The sequence below is a fragment of the Equus przewalskii genome, chromosome 22 (assembly GCF_037783145.1).
Source record: "Equus przewalskii isolate Varuska chromosome 22, EquPr2, whole genome shotgun sequence".
In the NCBI taxonomy this organism is placed as follows: domain Eukaryota; kingdom Metazoa; phylum Chordata; class Mammalia; order Perissodactyla; family Equidae; genus Equus; species Equus przewalskii.
The window spans coordinates 28569079-28584130 of record NC_091852.1 but is presented as its reverse complement, the minus strand read 5'-3'; the positions used below and the strand labels follow the sequence as shown (position 1 = coordinate 28584130).

The 15052-nt window shown below is 32.6% G+C and overlaps 1 protein-coding gene across 44 annotated transcripts in view; it reads left to right on the top strand.

Moving 5' to 3' along the window:
• PTPRD (protein tyrosine phosphatase receptor type D) overlaps nucleotides 1-15052 on the top strand; it is a 2079533-nt gene that overhangs the window by 952947 nt on the left and 1111534 nt on the right. For all 44 annotated transcript variants that reach the window (XM_070590645.1, XM_070590643.1, XM_070590639.1 and 41 more), the window contains one exon: nucleotides 6917-6966. The gene's annotated coding sequence lies outside the window, so the exon portion shown is untranslated. The remainder of the gene's footprint in view (nucleotides 1-6916; nucleotides 6967-15052) is intronic.

The window sequence follows — 15052 nt, the reverse complement described above, 5'->3', positions numbered from 1 at the left end:
CACTTTCAGGATAGGGAGGAATTAGGATCTAACAGTTATGATGGCAGGCACAGAACTGAAGCTCCAAAGCTTGTCTGAGCTCCTGCCACAGTTGAAGTGAGATGAAAATGAATGTTGCTATAGTAACCAATTAATTTACATAAAGGTTAAACCAATCCTGTGAACTTTTACACATTCTTACAGATTTTCCAGTAAAACCATCTCCAGTAACTAAAGGATCATTATATGATGCTGAGAGTTATAATTTACAATTTTAATTTCTTTTTAAATGTGTAGGTATCTATAATATGATAACTTTTATCATGAGCATTATTACCTTTTTAAGCTCTACCAATTAGCGTGGCTGAATGTCAATTGAGGAAAATGATGACAATGTCACTCAAGAAAAAGAATTTGGAGGATCTCTTTGTAATGCACCCCCTTGTGGTTTGAGATTATTGTTGCTAATTGTATCAACACAAAAAGAAACATTTTTATAAAATTTTAATACTTTGAATAATTTAGGGAGGCGTTTTACAGAGCAGTGATGTCTGAGTCAAAATATCAAACATAAGAATCTATACATTTTAGACTAAGGAATAAACCCCCACCCTCCAACTGGATTGGTTACTGTTGTTTCTATATCTATTTGATATGCAAAGTATTTTTAATCATTGATTTTATACCTTTTTTAATAAGGGTAAAACTTTATTTAGAGGTTTTAACATTTTGATTTTCTGTAAGCACAATTTCAACACAGATATTCATTCAATTACAAAGATAGCAAAGACATCACTACTAACAGGCTAAAATGCAAATGCCAGCCTATAATGTATATTGGCAACTTTTTTCCTGATCATGCATTTTGTTATGTAGTCGTTTCCCCAATTATATAATGAAATCCTCACAAAAGCCCCGAGATATTAATGATTTGTCTTATTGTTACTGAATTCACAAAGAGCTTCTTTCCTCAGTACATTCTAGATGATGGAAGAAGGACATTGTCATTTTCTGTTGTTATTTTTATTTCCCCTAATATATACAAACATGTTAATGCATAATAGGAAATTAACAAGTTCAGACAAATGTGAGTCCCCAAAGAATATGTTGCACAATTATTTTTCTACCAGTGTAAAGTTTATCCAAAGTATTTAAGAGATCAAATTAAACCAATAGGGCGATATAAGGCACAAGTTTTTTTATAACAGCTTTATTGAGATATAATTAACATACCATAAAACTCATGATTTTTTGTACAACCTTTTAAAGTGGACAATTCAGTCGATTTAGTATATATTCAGCCTTGGGCAACTAGCACCACTATCTAATTTTAGAATATTTTCATCAGCCAAAAAGAAATCTTGTACCCATTAGCAATACTTTTCATTCCTCCCACCCCTCAGTCCCTGAACACTGTTAATCTACTTTCTGTCTCTCTAGAATTTATTTTTCACTTGTGTTCAAAAGAAAATCCACCCAAGCCTGAGATGATACTCTCTGGGGTCCAGGATCCAGCCCCCTCCTATCTTATCCCTCTCCTTGGGGGTTAAAGGGAGCAGGGAGGGGAGGGGAGCCTCTCACCATACAAAATACTAATGGAGCACCAGGCATTAATTCTGCCTTATAGCTAGACATTAATGGGAGAAAGGGACAAAGATGGGCATACTTCCTACACTCAGTGACACTTTCTAGAAGTTTCTCCCTTCACTTCTGTGTGCATGCTTTTGCCATAGCTTAGTCTCATGGCACCAAGAGTAAGGATCATATTCTTATTCCCAGTGTCCATGAACCTAGCCAAAAATCAGTGGTTTTCTTATTAAAAACAAGGTAAGAGGATATTTGGGGATAATTAGAAGTTTCTGCCATAGTGTTAAACCCATTTGAATGTATTAAAGTTTGTTCAGCTAGAGTTTGGAACACCCAAAGAGGAATCCTTACAAAAGATTATAGACTGTTATGACAGAATGTCTAGTGGCTTTTGATACTGGCAATAAAATACGAAATCCTGAAATATAGTATCAGTAGCCAGAACATAAAAATCTATGAGACTGGACCATACTTATCTTGTTCATCACTTTAACCTCCCATTCTAGGATAGTAGTGACTGACACATAGTTGCTGAATAAATATTTGTTGAGTAAATGAATTAATGACTGAACTAACATTATATGGTTATATACGTTATATATAGTTATAGTTACTCAACAGATTTACAGAGATTACCTAATCATGGGATGAGTTCATAGTCCCAAAACCATCACTGCCTGTCACTCCGACTTTCCCAGGGTTTAAGACCTGTTTTGAAAGAAATGATCTAGGTGTTGAATAAGACATTGAGAAAGTTCAGATGTTACTGAACTAAGGTAAAATCTAGTACCTAAACACAGGCTATTTTTCTTCCTAAAGGCTTATCCAGTAATTATTTCTTTACTGGAACATTCAGGTGTTTATTAGTTTTTTATTGTGAGTTTACGATACGCCAGGTTTTATTCAAACAGTCTACTTTTTTTTCTCCCAAACATGTTGCCTACAATTGTAATAAGAATTGTGTTTCTGAGATGATAAGCTTGACAGTCTTGAAAGAAGTAAGAATTCAAAGTCTTTTTTTAAAAAAAACATTATTTGCATTTTTCTAAATGAATAGAAGTTTATCTGGTTTTCTAAGAACGCATTTCTGATAACCTATACCAAAATTGTGCATGTATTATATAAAATTTACATATTTTGTAAAATCTTATGTACTCTAAAATTTATTGACAGGAAATTCTAGAAATTGGCATGTCTGATAAATAATTCATAGTTTCAGTTTAGCATTTAATGAGCTAGGCACTGTGGGGCTGTCACTATCTAAGACTAGAAGGACTTTATTTACTATTCTTGTAGATTTATTTAAAAAATTGAGAGTGTAGTCACATCTCTGCTTTTTGAAGTTGAAGTTTTAAGTTTCTTTCTAAATGGACTAAAATGGAAGCTCCTAATTTCTTTCCCACTTCCTCCCTCCCTATTCAAAGAATCAAAATCTCTGTGCTGTATCTAATTAGTAGAGATAAGAGAGTTTGTGCTTGACACTCAGCTATACCATCTACTAACTCTGTGCTCTTGAGCACTTTTATTAACCACTCTAATGAGTTTTCTTGCTATTTGTTAAGAGTGATCACAATAACTGGTAGGATTGCTATAGGGATTAAATGAGATGGATTTAAAGCACTTAACATACTTCCTGATACATAGTAGATGTTCAATAAATGTCAACTACTATTATTGCCTAGGACCAACCAACTAGGGTGGTAGAAGACACATAATAAATGTGTAATTACATCACCCCTAAACCTGAAAAAAATAATGCATTTATGTTCATTGAAATAATACTTGGAAGAATATTGCACAATGATCAAATATCATGTAGAGACTGTATTCTATAATGTTTCATAGGACATACTCTGAAGCCAGGATCTCTGGGTTAAAAAAAATAATCTTGGGTAATAAAGGAAAACTTTCTCACAAATCACTTTTGTTCATCTATAAAGTGGAGATACAGTTGTGACTATTAAATGAATTGATACATACAAAATACTTAGGCCAGTGCCTGACATATGGTATGCATTAGGTAAATGTTATCTGTTAATATTATCCTACCCTGGTATATGACTTAATTGTGATTCTGAAATTAATTAAATGTAGGTTGAATTTTAACTCTACAATATATTAGCTATAAGACAATTTAGAGTTTATTCATGAAATTGTTAGTGTCCAATTTCTTATCTGAACATGTGGAAAATAATCTCTAAGAGAAGAGACTTTTGTAAGTATCAATGGAGAATATGACATAAAGTGTAGAAATCTTGACGTTGTACTATTTATCTATTGCTAATTATTATTTTCCTAAACCCACCAAACTGTCTTTAAAATCACTCACAATTATTTAAAATTATCCGACAATTTTTAGGGTCTCAAATTATTTTAAAATTCAACCCCCTCCCATTGCCTCCAAAAAGTTGAACTTCCCTGCAAAATTAAGCCAAGAAGAGATAAAGCCCTCAAATTCTTTTTAACATCAGAGAAGTCACCATCTGACATGCTGATTCCATGAATTTCTCCAAATGCTCAGTCTCATATCCAATAAATCCATTCATAAATGGCATTAATCTATAGAAATACTAACTCAAGTACAACTTTTCAAAATTTCTGCAGTAATTTATAGTTATATAAACATTACTCTGAAACATTCATTTTTTGATATGATGGGTTTAGGATACTAGAATTCCAGAATTATCAATCATTTTTTTCTGAGGTTTGCTTACTGGGCTTAGCATAAGTTCTTTGTGAATGGTTATTCCTCCAAAGATAACTAGGAGAAATGAAAGAACTATATCTGATCAAATTCATTTAGCTGGCATCTTATCGTGTGAAATAAAATTTCCTGAAATGCATCACAGATAAAACTAATCCAGTGCCAATGTCATTGACAGTTTAATAACTGATCCTTCACCACAGATCTCTCCCCTAAAAATAGTTATCCATAGCATGTTAAAATTGACTCTTTCTTCTTTAAATAGATCCCAGTACTCAGTATCTTGGCCTGAGTCAGGCCATGTAAATCATAGAAAAAGGTGGATTAAAGTTGGGATGAGCTGTCCTTCCGCTTTGGCCTTCTTACGTGCCTAAAATCACCTCTCTGGCTCGGCTTTGGTTTTGAAGACCAACTAGCCATATGCATTTCTGGACTCCCTGAATTTAAACATGAGCCGTGACTTACAGTCTGTGTGCCCACCATATCTAATCAGTATAACAACGTCAGTAATACATACAAGGGAGTTCTTTGGATTTACTAAGCATCCTAGATGTAACTGGAGGACATAAATCTCCTGATGTGCTTTTTATGATGCAAATTCTATTATTTAGCTAAAAGTGTCAATTTAATATTGCAAATAAGCAACACAGTGCTTGGAGGAGTAATCCAGCATCTGATGGTGCTAAAAGAAGTTACCATTCTTGCATTATAATCTCAAACCTTAAAGCTTGACTTTACATCTTTAATAATAAAATGTTAATACCAATTATGCTTTTAAATTTGTGTATCCAAAGAGTTCATTCCACAGTGGCAATACTTATTTTCAGCTGAATGTTGATTCTAACACTCAACCTTTTAACATTTGTCCCAAATTTAACTTGATACACCTCTTGATAAAAAAGGAGAGCAGAGGGGCAGGTCATTATAATTCCTTGGTTTACTTTTTGAAGTCTAAGCATTCAAACCACACTAGATTCTTGGGAAATTCTTCTTCTTTAACAAAACAAATAGGAAGTAGATCTTTGAAGTCATCTTCTCATTCCTTCCTCGTGCAGGGAAAATGGAAGCGGAAAGTAATTGAATAATGAGCCTGCGGGGTCCACAGCTTAATCCATGTCCACTGGGGTTTATAAAAGGAATGGGGAGTAGAGACACTTACAGAAGGCATGTAAACAATGTCTATCAATTTGGGAACAAGGAGACATGGAGCAATGGCCAATAACTGGAGTGAAATGCAGTGGATGGAGAATCAGAGGCTCAGAGCAGTCAAGTCTCTATCACCAAAGAGCTCAGCAACTTTGACCAAGAAAGTCTGAGCATTCATTACTGAAGATTTCACTTCACACATGCATTTCAATTTGCAGAATAAGAACAATAAATTTGAATGTGAACGCTTACACCTCAGTGATGGTGGTATTTTGTTTTCCACTAACATTTCATCACAAGAATATTGGAAACATTTCATTTCACTTCTCAAGTGGTTCTTTTTAGCGTAAGAATCGTTTTCACATATAATAATCCCTCCTAAGAGTTAAATCGCGTTCCTCTGTCAGATAAACTGTTACATAATCTTTCCCTCAATTACAGTAGAAAACAGTTGCAACAGTTTAATGCATAGACATCTGAGAAAAACATATCCCCTAAAACAACACCACTCATTAAGACACTGATATAAAAGATTCAGTCTATTACAGTTTGTCTCTTCTATTAACTTGTATTGCAATACATCACAGTAAAGCACCTGCCTATGTATCAGTGAGTGTTGAGTTTTCTAAAGGGTTTATGAATACTACTAATTTCTTCATTGAGGGTAGAGACTAAATTTTCTATTTTCTTCTTGTGTTCATATAGAACAATATCTACCCAGAAATAAGCAAATTTAAGGGCTTCATAAATGTGTTTTGATTAGTAAGTTACCACTGCATCAAAAAGAGAAAATTCTTTCAGAGTGCATTAGCTACTAAATATGATCACACATGATGGTAACCAAATGGCTTGATTTAAACACAATAATATTGACCAGTGTCGTGTAGTGTTACTGTTAAATTAACTATCTTAAACAATGTAAGAGTATAGTGAACTAGGGAGTATAATGCAGCCTTTAAAATTATGATAGAGGAATATTGATATTCATGAAGAGCTATGTATCACTTAATGATTAAAACAGAATAAAAAAGATAAAAATAGAATCATAATACGATAAGCACTTTGGTGTGTGTGTGTTCTTGCAGTTACAAGTATATATGGGTATGGCTATGTATATATTTGACACTGTTAAATTAATGTAAACTGAGAAGTTTATTTAAAATAACATATACAATTACATTTTGCTGGCAAATATGTCGCTCACCCAAAATCCCACAAGAAGCAAAAGAGACAATAAAAATTCTCTCCTTCTTGTCATCCCTGCGTCAAAGAGCCCAAATTTGAGTAATTGATCTTAAATCACAATCGTTTGATGTGAGCTGAGTAACTGTAATGCTACTTCAGTCAAATATCGTAGTCAAAAGTTTTTTGTTAAATGATGTGTACACTAATTACTTATACAATAAAATTTCTTCTGATATTAAATTTAACATTTATGGTGCTTGAATTGAAATGCAACACTAGTCCTAATAGAGAATGTTTTTGGTTGTGCTTTTCTAGGTCTCAGGGTGGCGAACTTTTCCTCTGAATTCCTAACCTGTGAGCTTATGGTAAGATTATAATGAATATACTAAATTTTAGAGAGTTTTTCTTTATTACTCTTGCTTAATAGTGTCCAGTGAATATAACAGTAATGAATTTGCATAACTCACCTGATAGTTTACCATTCTTTTCCATAAATGTTGAAGACTATGTGATATTTTCCCTCGAAATGTTTATGTTCTTGGGTAGGTAATAGAAACCTAGTCATTTGATGAAGTCTTTGATAGGTTTCTAGGTGAATTTGAAGGCATCGTTGAAAAGGTAAGGATTTATACCACTGGAAAATAGTTCTTTGGACATGAATGACAATTTTATATATTAAAATTTTTAGAGTGAAGTCTATTTGATGCCAATGAATAGAGGCAATGACTTATTGAAAGTAAAACTTATTTTATCACCTGTCAAGATTTATCAAAATTGGGTTCTTCTATAAAAGCTTGATGTTAGAGCTTCAGAAAATTGAAAGTAAAATATGTAACTGTTGAAATAGAAATGTTAAGAAATAGCCAGTCACTTCTAAGGTGATTTTTTTGAGTGTTATTATTTGTTAATTTCTATGAATCCAATGTGAATCTGGTTTACCCTTATAATTGATTAATTCACATTGTGAGTAAACATAAGTTTGTGTTGTGAAATTAATGCAGTTATTTTTTAGTAGGACAATTTTGAAAGTTTATCTGCTCCTTAGTATATATAATATGGGCATTTATATCATACATTTTATACTTGGGGGGAAATGATCTACTTGGAAACACAAAGGCAATTGACTAAAACTGTTGATTTGGTTATATAGCATTATTGAAATGTATCTTGAAGAAATTGTTTTAAGTGAATGTAGGCAACAAATGCTTCTGGGATCTCTAAGGTATACTTTTTAGTTACACCTTTTTAGAAACCCTCAACAAATTATTATCACAAACAAGTGTCATATAGAAGCAATGGGAAATTCCTCTGCCCTACCAAGAGGACTCTGCTGACAATGGAAGAAATTATTATGAAATATGCTATTTGGATATGCATTCAACAATAACTTTATTTGCAAGAAGTGTTTTTTAAAGTTGTGACTTACATTTCACAAGTATACCTACCTTTTCTCAGAAATTATTTCAACCTATAAACTGTTAAAAAATACTTTAAAAACTTACTATCATCTCTGGTCCTTTAAATCCTCTTATACAAACAAAATACATAGGAAAAATTGCTCATATCTTAACTGCACAATCTCAGTGAATTGTTACAAAATGAACACACCCATAAAAACAGCACTCACATAAATTCAAAAACAAAAAGATAGAACATGAGAGTACCTTGAAGCAGCCCCTCCTTTCTGCTCTTCTCTAGTAACTGTTCCCACAGAGCATAAGCACTATGTTGGCTTCTAGAAGGATAGATTATTTTGCCTCCTTTTTTGCATTCTATAAGTGATATTCTAAGTAGGTACTACTTTGCCTCTTTTTCTCAATATTACGTTTGTAAGATTGTGTGCAGTGGTAAATCACTCTTTCTCATTGCTGTGTAGTACTCAGCTGTGTGAATAGACCAAATTACAATCCTTTCTCCCATTTGTAAGCATTTGGGTAGCTTCCAAACTTTAGCTCTTTGAATAGTGGTCATATGGACATCTGGAACATGTCTTTTAGGAAACATGTATGTATTTTGTTGGGTATGTAGAATATGCATATGTTCTGCTTTAGTAGATACTCATAGTTTACCAAAGTGGTTATATCAGTTTTTGACACAGGATGTGAGAGTTCTGTTGCTCCTTATACTAACACTGGGAATTTTTCATCTTCCTATATCAGCCATTCTGGTGTGTATGTCAGGATATTTTAATTTGAATATCTTGAAGACCAGTCGTATTAAACACCTGTTTTTATGATTGTCACATTTGAGATGATTATCTGTCATGTGGATATTCTCTTTTTAGAACTGAGTCTTCTGCCCTTTTTCTATATTATCTATTTATTTTTATTATATTATCTATCCTTGTTTACTATGTATACATAATGGGTGTAGGAATCCTTTGTTGGATATCTATGGTCCTGGTTCACAAGATTAAACCATTAAAGTGTCAAGAATTTTGAGACCTGCTTGGTAGTTTGAAAATCTGCCATGATAGAAATATTTCCACCACATACATTGACAAACACTAAAAATCAGAGCTTTATTTTTCCTTCTGGAGAACTAGTTGTTAAACATTTATCAGCACACCACTGGATATTTATTTTGTGTATTAAACCATTTGGTGGATGTTTTCCTTACTCTCCTAATGGTGTCTTTTGCTGAACAGAGTTCTTAATTTTAATTTATTCTAGTGTATTAGGTTTGTTTCTTGTATGATTAGGGCTTTTTGAGTCCTATTTAAGACATATTTACCTTTGCCATGGTTGCTAAGATATTTCCTTATGGTTTCTCTAAAAGCTTTATTGTTTAGACTTTCACATGAAATTATCTCCAGGTTGTAAAGATATTGTTCTATGTTATTACCTTATGCATTTACGCTAGTTAGCTGGATAGCTTTTCATTAGAATAGTAGTTGCCCTGTATATATTTTACTTTTTATTTTAAAATTAATACATAAATATACAGACATTTATATGTATGTTTATTTAATAAGTTAATGTAGTTATTTATGAGCAAATTGTAGTATTTCATAAAGATAATATGTGTATTTATGCATTGCCTACTATAAGTTTCACGCACCACAATCAGTTATGTGGCCATAATTTTGAAATAGATATTCATCACCATAGTAAATTAATATTTGACTTTAACCCTAAATGTATTATGATAATTTATTTCCATCATATATTGTTAAAGGAACCAAAAGTCTGCAAAATAAATATTCTACAGAATCATTTTAAAAACTCAGAATATTATGCTAACTTTTAGGCATTCAGATAAAAATATTATTAAAATGTATTTAGTTGCTTCAAAATATTATGTTTAAAAAGTTACATAAACACGTAACAGCCATGATAAATACATTCTAAAGGATCAATTATAGAATACTATTTTGTGTACTTTATTAAGATGTTTTTGTCTTGTGATTTATATACATGGATATATTTATATAAAATTTTCCATGAAAAACATGGTAATAGATCACATACCTGTTTTGTGCATGCTAGGAATGATACTATAAAAGCCAGTATTATTTCTTCCTTAAAATTCTGAGTCAATTATGTAAATGTGTATATGTTTGCCACAGATTGTATTGTCCTATTATGCATGCTTTTTGAATTGCGTATGTTTTCCTCTTGAACTAATCATCCTGATGTAAACATATTCAGTTTTCCCTGTAACAATTGAAATATTTGAAAGATGTGACACATAATGGAATTAAATAATTATTTTCAAATGAAAAGTTTAATAGTTTCAATACGCACATATCAAACTGAGTGTTTTTTGCATCTCTGGGTCCTTAATCCAAGCCATTTCATTGACTTCAGAGTAACTCATAACTCAAGCTACAGAAATGCAAAAACAAACTAATATGTTGTTTTTAGTAAAGAGTTATTCTTTTTTAAGTCCTTATAAGAGTAAAAAAATCTGATGAGAAAAATTGGGGGATTATAGATTAAAATCTTTGAAACTAAAGACAGATGGTATTTCATTTATTTTCATATATTTGGAGAGCATAGGGTTTGTATCAGAGCTGTTTTTTTCTTTTAGACTTTCTTGCCTGTTTTAGGTAGCCAACAGTGAAGAAATATATAGAGTGTGTACTAATTTTAAAAAGCTAATTAGATGATTTACACTTTTACTAAATTACTTATTTCTGTGGCATAATTAAAGCAGGAAGAACAAAGGTGAGACAGGAAAAGGTGTCTTGAAGATTGGTCCAAAACTTTACAGGACATTAATAGCTAACTCTGATCCTGCACTAGCGTTTTCAAGTAGCTAAATAATGAGTTTATCTGTGAAACACAGCGTGGGTTACAGAAGGAAATATTTCAGGATTCACTACATGAAGGCGTCCCTGAAGGTAAATGATAGTTAAAAGGAAAAAAATAAAGAGACACAGACCATAGATATACGTAATTGATACCAATATACTTCATTTTCAGAGATGACAGCTTGGGGACAAATCAAGTCCAAAGACATGTTATTGACATAATGCATGAAGGATAATGGAAGACACTAAAGAGTTATAAACTTGTAGAGTATTTTACTAGGCATGAGTTTAACCCAAAATTAAAAGATTGAATTATGCAGTAAAATTCTAATCTGAGAGCGTGAACACCCTTTAAAAAGGCCAAAAAAAAAAGGTAAAATACAGTCAGAAAAAAAAATAACTAAAATGTAGTGTTAATATAAATGAAGATTGAATTTGAGAATAAACTTATTGGAATCACAAAATACTCTGTATTTATTTTAGTTTCTATTCAATGATATATTTATCTCATTGAACTGTTAAAGTACAGTGTTAACGGTTTTTTCCCCCCTAAAAAATAGAAATATTTGCTAGTTCCAGGCACAATATCTTATAGTAGCAGATGCTCTCTAAATTTTTGCTGTCTAGAAAACCAATTGTATATGAACGAGACAGATGTTAGACAGGTTTCTTTTGCAGTATCAAACACTTGTTTTCTCAAACATATCCCCTTTCCATCCTTTCTCCTCTCTTCCCTCCTTCCTTCTTTTCCTTCTTTCTTTCCTTCCTCTTTCCCTGCCTCCCTCTTTCTCTCCCCCTTTCTTTCTTTCTATTAACAAACATTTATGTCAAACTTACCAAGTGGTAGGCTCATATCTTTATTGATTTCCCAGTCTGATGAGGAAAAAAAAGGATTAAATAAACTTGTAAAATAAACCTCAATTTTGATAAATGTTATGAAGGAAAACATCCTCAAATGTAGAATAATTGGGACAGGAGTTGATACTTAAGTTAATACTTTAAAGGAAAGATGGAGTTTAACACATGAGGAAATGGAGAGGGGAAGGAGAGTATAAAGAGATTTATAGGATCTGAGGAAAAGGAGAGCTTAGAATGTTCAAGAAACTAAAAGAATGTTAGTGTAACTGGAGCATAGTAAATAAAAAGGAGAGGAGCTTGAGATGAGGTAAGCTTTGTAGGCTGTGAGAAGTATATTGGATTTGGTTGTAAATGCCACTGGAAGCCATTGAATGCTTTTAAGCAAAAGTGTATAGTAATCTCATTTATGTTTTAAGAGAAGTGCTTTGTGCAGAGTAATTAGTGGGAAGACTAGAAGTAGGAAGATCATTTAGGAGGAGACATTTGCTGAATTCCGAGAGAGAGTGAGCTGTGATGGCCTGGACAAGGAGGGGATCACTGAGATGGATTTGCAGTCTATTTTGGAGGCAGAACCAAAAGGACTTAATAATTAATTGGATTCAGAGGGTGAGAGAAAAAGAGACGATAAGAATGAGTCCTAGACTTGAGCAATTGATCGTATAGCAAGACCATCCACAATTGATTTGGTCAAGATGGAGTTGGGAGGCAGGCTCTAGTAAAAGAATCAGTAACTCCGTTTGGAATCAAGAATGTATTGTCTTACCTCTTTGTACTCAGGGTGCAATTTGCAGTTGTTACATCAGATGAAGACCAAATTAGGAGTAGGGAATAAGGATTCAATACTGGACATCCTAAGGACTCGTTACAGCCAATAATGTGGCAAACCAGTCTATTATAGCTCATTGTCCTGGATTGATATTTGTAGAAGTATGTATGAATTGACATTGTAAAAGCATTACATGGTAACTATTGGGACCTAAGCATTCTATGGAATGAGCTAAAATTCCATACATATTTAATACAACAGATTTCAGCAATATTTGGGATTTTAAAGTGAGTCCATAGTGAGATATGGACAGTATATGGAAGGAAAGGGGTAGCAATTTACAGAAACAATTGGAAATTCTGGATATCTTTTAAAGAAACAATTGGGAAAAATAGGAAAAAATTTATTTCAATGAGCAAAGAATCTCTATTAACACATCCTCTCACAATCATACATAAGCAAAAGTAGAAAGAATATGGGAGGTAGAATTTACTGGAATAAGTAGAATTATAATTATTGTTATATAACTAACTATAGACCTCTGTCATCACCATTATCTTCTCGAGAAAACCATATCTGTCAACTTGAGAGAATCTGATAGAAAAGAAATGAGAACGGAGCATTGTGCTCATTTTATTAACTTGCAAAGAGGTTTCTATACACGCATATCTGCCTTCCTTGACAAAGTTGAAAACATTGAAAACCAAAACTGTCTTGGCATTCCTTATATCTTTTTGTCTGTGAAGGTGGGAAAACTGCTTGTCATGATATTGTAATTGCAGCATGCAATTCCTGCTGCCTAGTTCCACTAATTTAATAGCATAGATATGTTATGATTTACATCCATCCTCAATACCACAATATGATCTGTATTCTGACACGTTTTACCTGAAAATTTGACCTTAGGAACTTTTTGCATTTATTTCAGAACCTCTCACTGCTAAGAAAAATAAGATATTTTATGATTACACAGAGGAGGGATCTGAATATTACCTTTTAAGAGAAGAGGCAATCACAGGACCATCACCTCTGGCAAATCTGAATTTTAGTCCAACATATTCCTAACTATAATCTTGAGATCGGAATATGATATTTAGCCATGATTAATAGATATGGAACAACTTGGCATTTAATCATATAGCTTCTCATTCAAAGAGTTCCTCTTTCCCCATGATAGCCATAATTTATGTCGGCAACAGAAGAATTATGATATGGTAAAAGTGAGGAAATTAAAACTTTAATTATCTCAGAATTTTTATCTGTTAATTATATATATTGAATTTTCAATCTCAGATTCAAATAAATCAGCTAAATATGCTTATTTTAAATCTATTGTTACATGTTATAATCACATATTCAGTGAATTTATTTCAATGTATAATTATTGCAAAAAATTCAAATATATTCTCTTTAATGTAAAACACTCCAGAATATGCACTCATTTTAACATTTGCATCTTATTCCAATCTGGTGGGTTAAAAGGAGAGAGAGTGTCACATGAACACCTTGTTATCATGAAATAAATGTAAGTACAAGGTGTTTCATTTATTTTGCTATATTCAAATAGGTAAATATATTTTTTAATTAAATTGGTGTCTCTATTATCTGCCTAAAGTAAGGTTGTGAGTATTTTAGCCTCTAAGTATATTATCACAAGAAATTCTAGTGGTATCAATAAGAACTTGGCATAGAAATTCTACTGGTTCCCTAGCACTGTTGCCAAGTGATCTGGAATGGACAATCATTGGTAGCGTTGTAAAAGCTAATGGAGAAATGTGGTGGGGAAAGGCTGAGGAGGTTGAGGAAAATTTATTATTGCTCCAAAATATTAAGTAACTTTTAACAGATTCAATAATTATTATTCTGTTGATATTTGTATTTTGCTGGATATTTATATTTATAGGAGATCATATGGTGGCTGTGTGCGCACGTGTGTATGTGTGTGTGTGTGTGTCTGTGTATGACAGAGAGAGATTACAGATATTCTAAATATTTTAAAGCAGCATAATTGGAATCCACTTTCCTACTCCTTTCTACCTTAAAAACACTATTTAAGAGGTGAGCCCTGTGGCCTAGTGGTTAAGTTCAGTGTACTCCACTTTGGCAGCTGAGGTTCATGGGTTTGTATCCAGGGCACAGACCTACACCACTCATCAGCCATGCTGTGGTGGCAACCCACATATAAAGTAGAGGAAGATTGGCACAGATGTTAGCTCAGGGCTAATCTTCCTCAGCAAAAATAAAAAAACAAAAACAAAAAACCCACTATTTAATATCTGTGAAACAATGAGCAAATCACAAGCTCTGAACAACTATAATTTGGGAGCAGTGTTAGTTTTCTTTTAAGTGTAGGTTTTTAAAATGAGCTTTTTGCCCAAGCTATAAAACCTATAAAATGATTTTAAGATAGATTCTGAGATAGATTCTCTCCCTGAAAGTGTTATATGAAAAATATTAGCTAAGAGGGGCTTTTTATTTTGATAAGTCACTGAAACTGAGTTAAGATATTGAAGTATATTTCTTTCTCATTATAAGTGATAATGTTTATAATCAACTGGTACTTACATTCAAA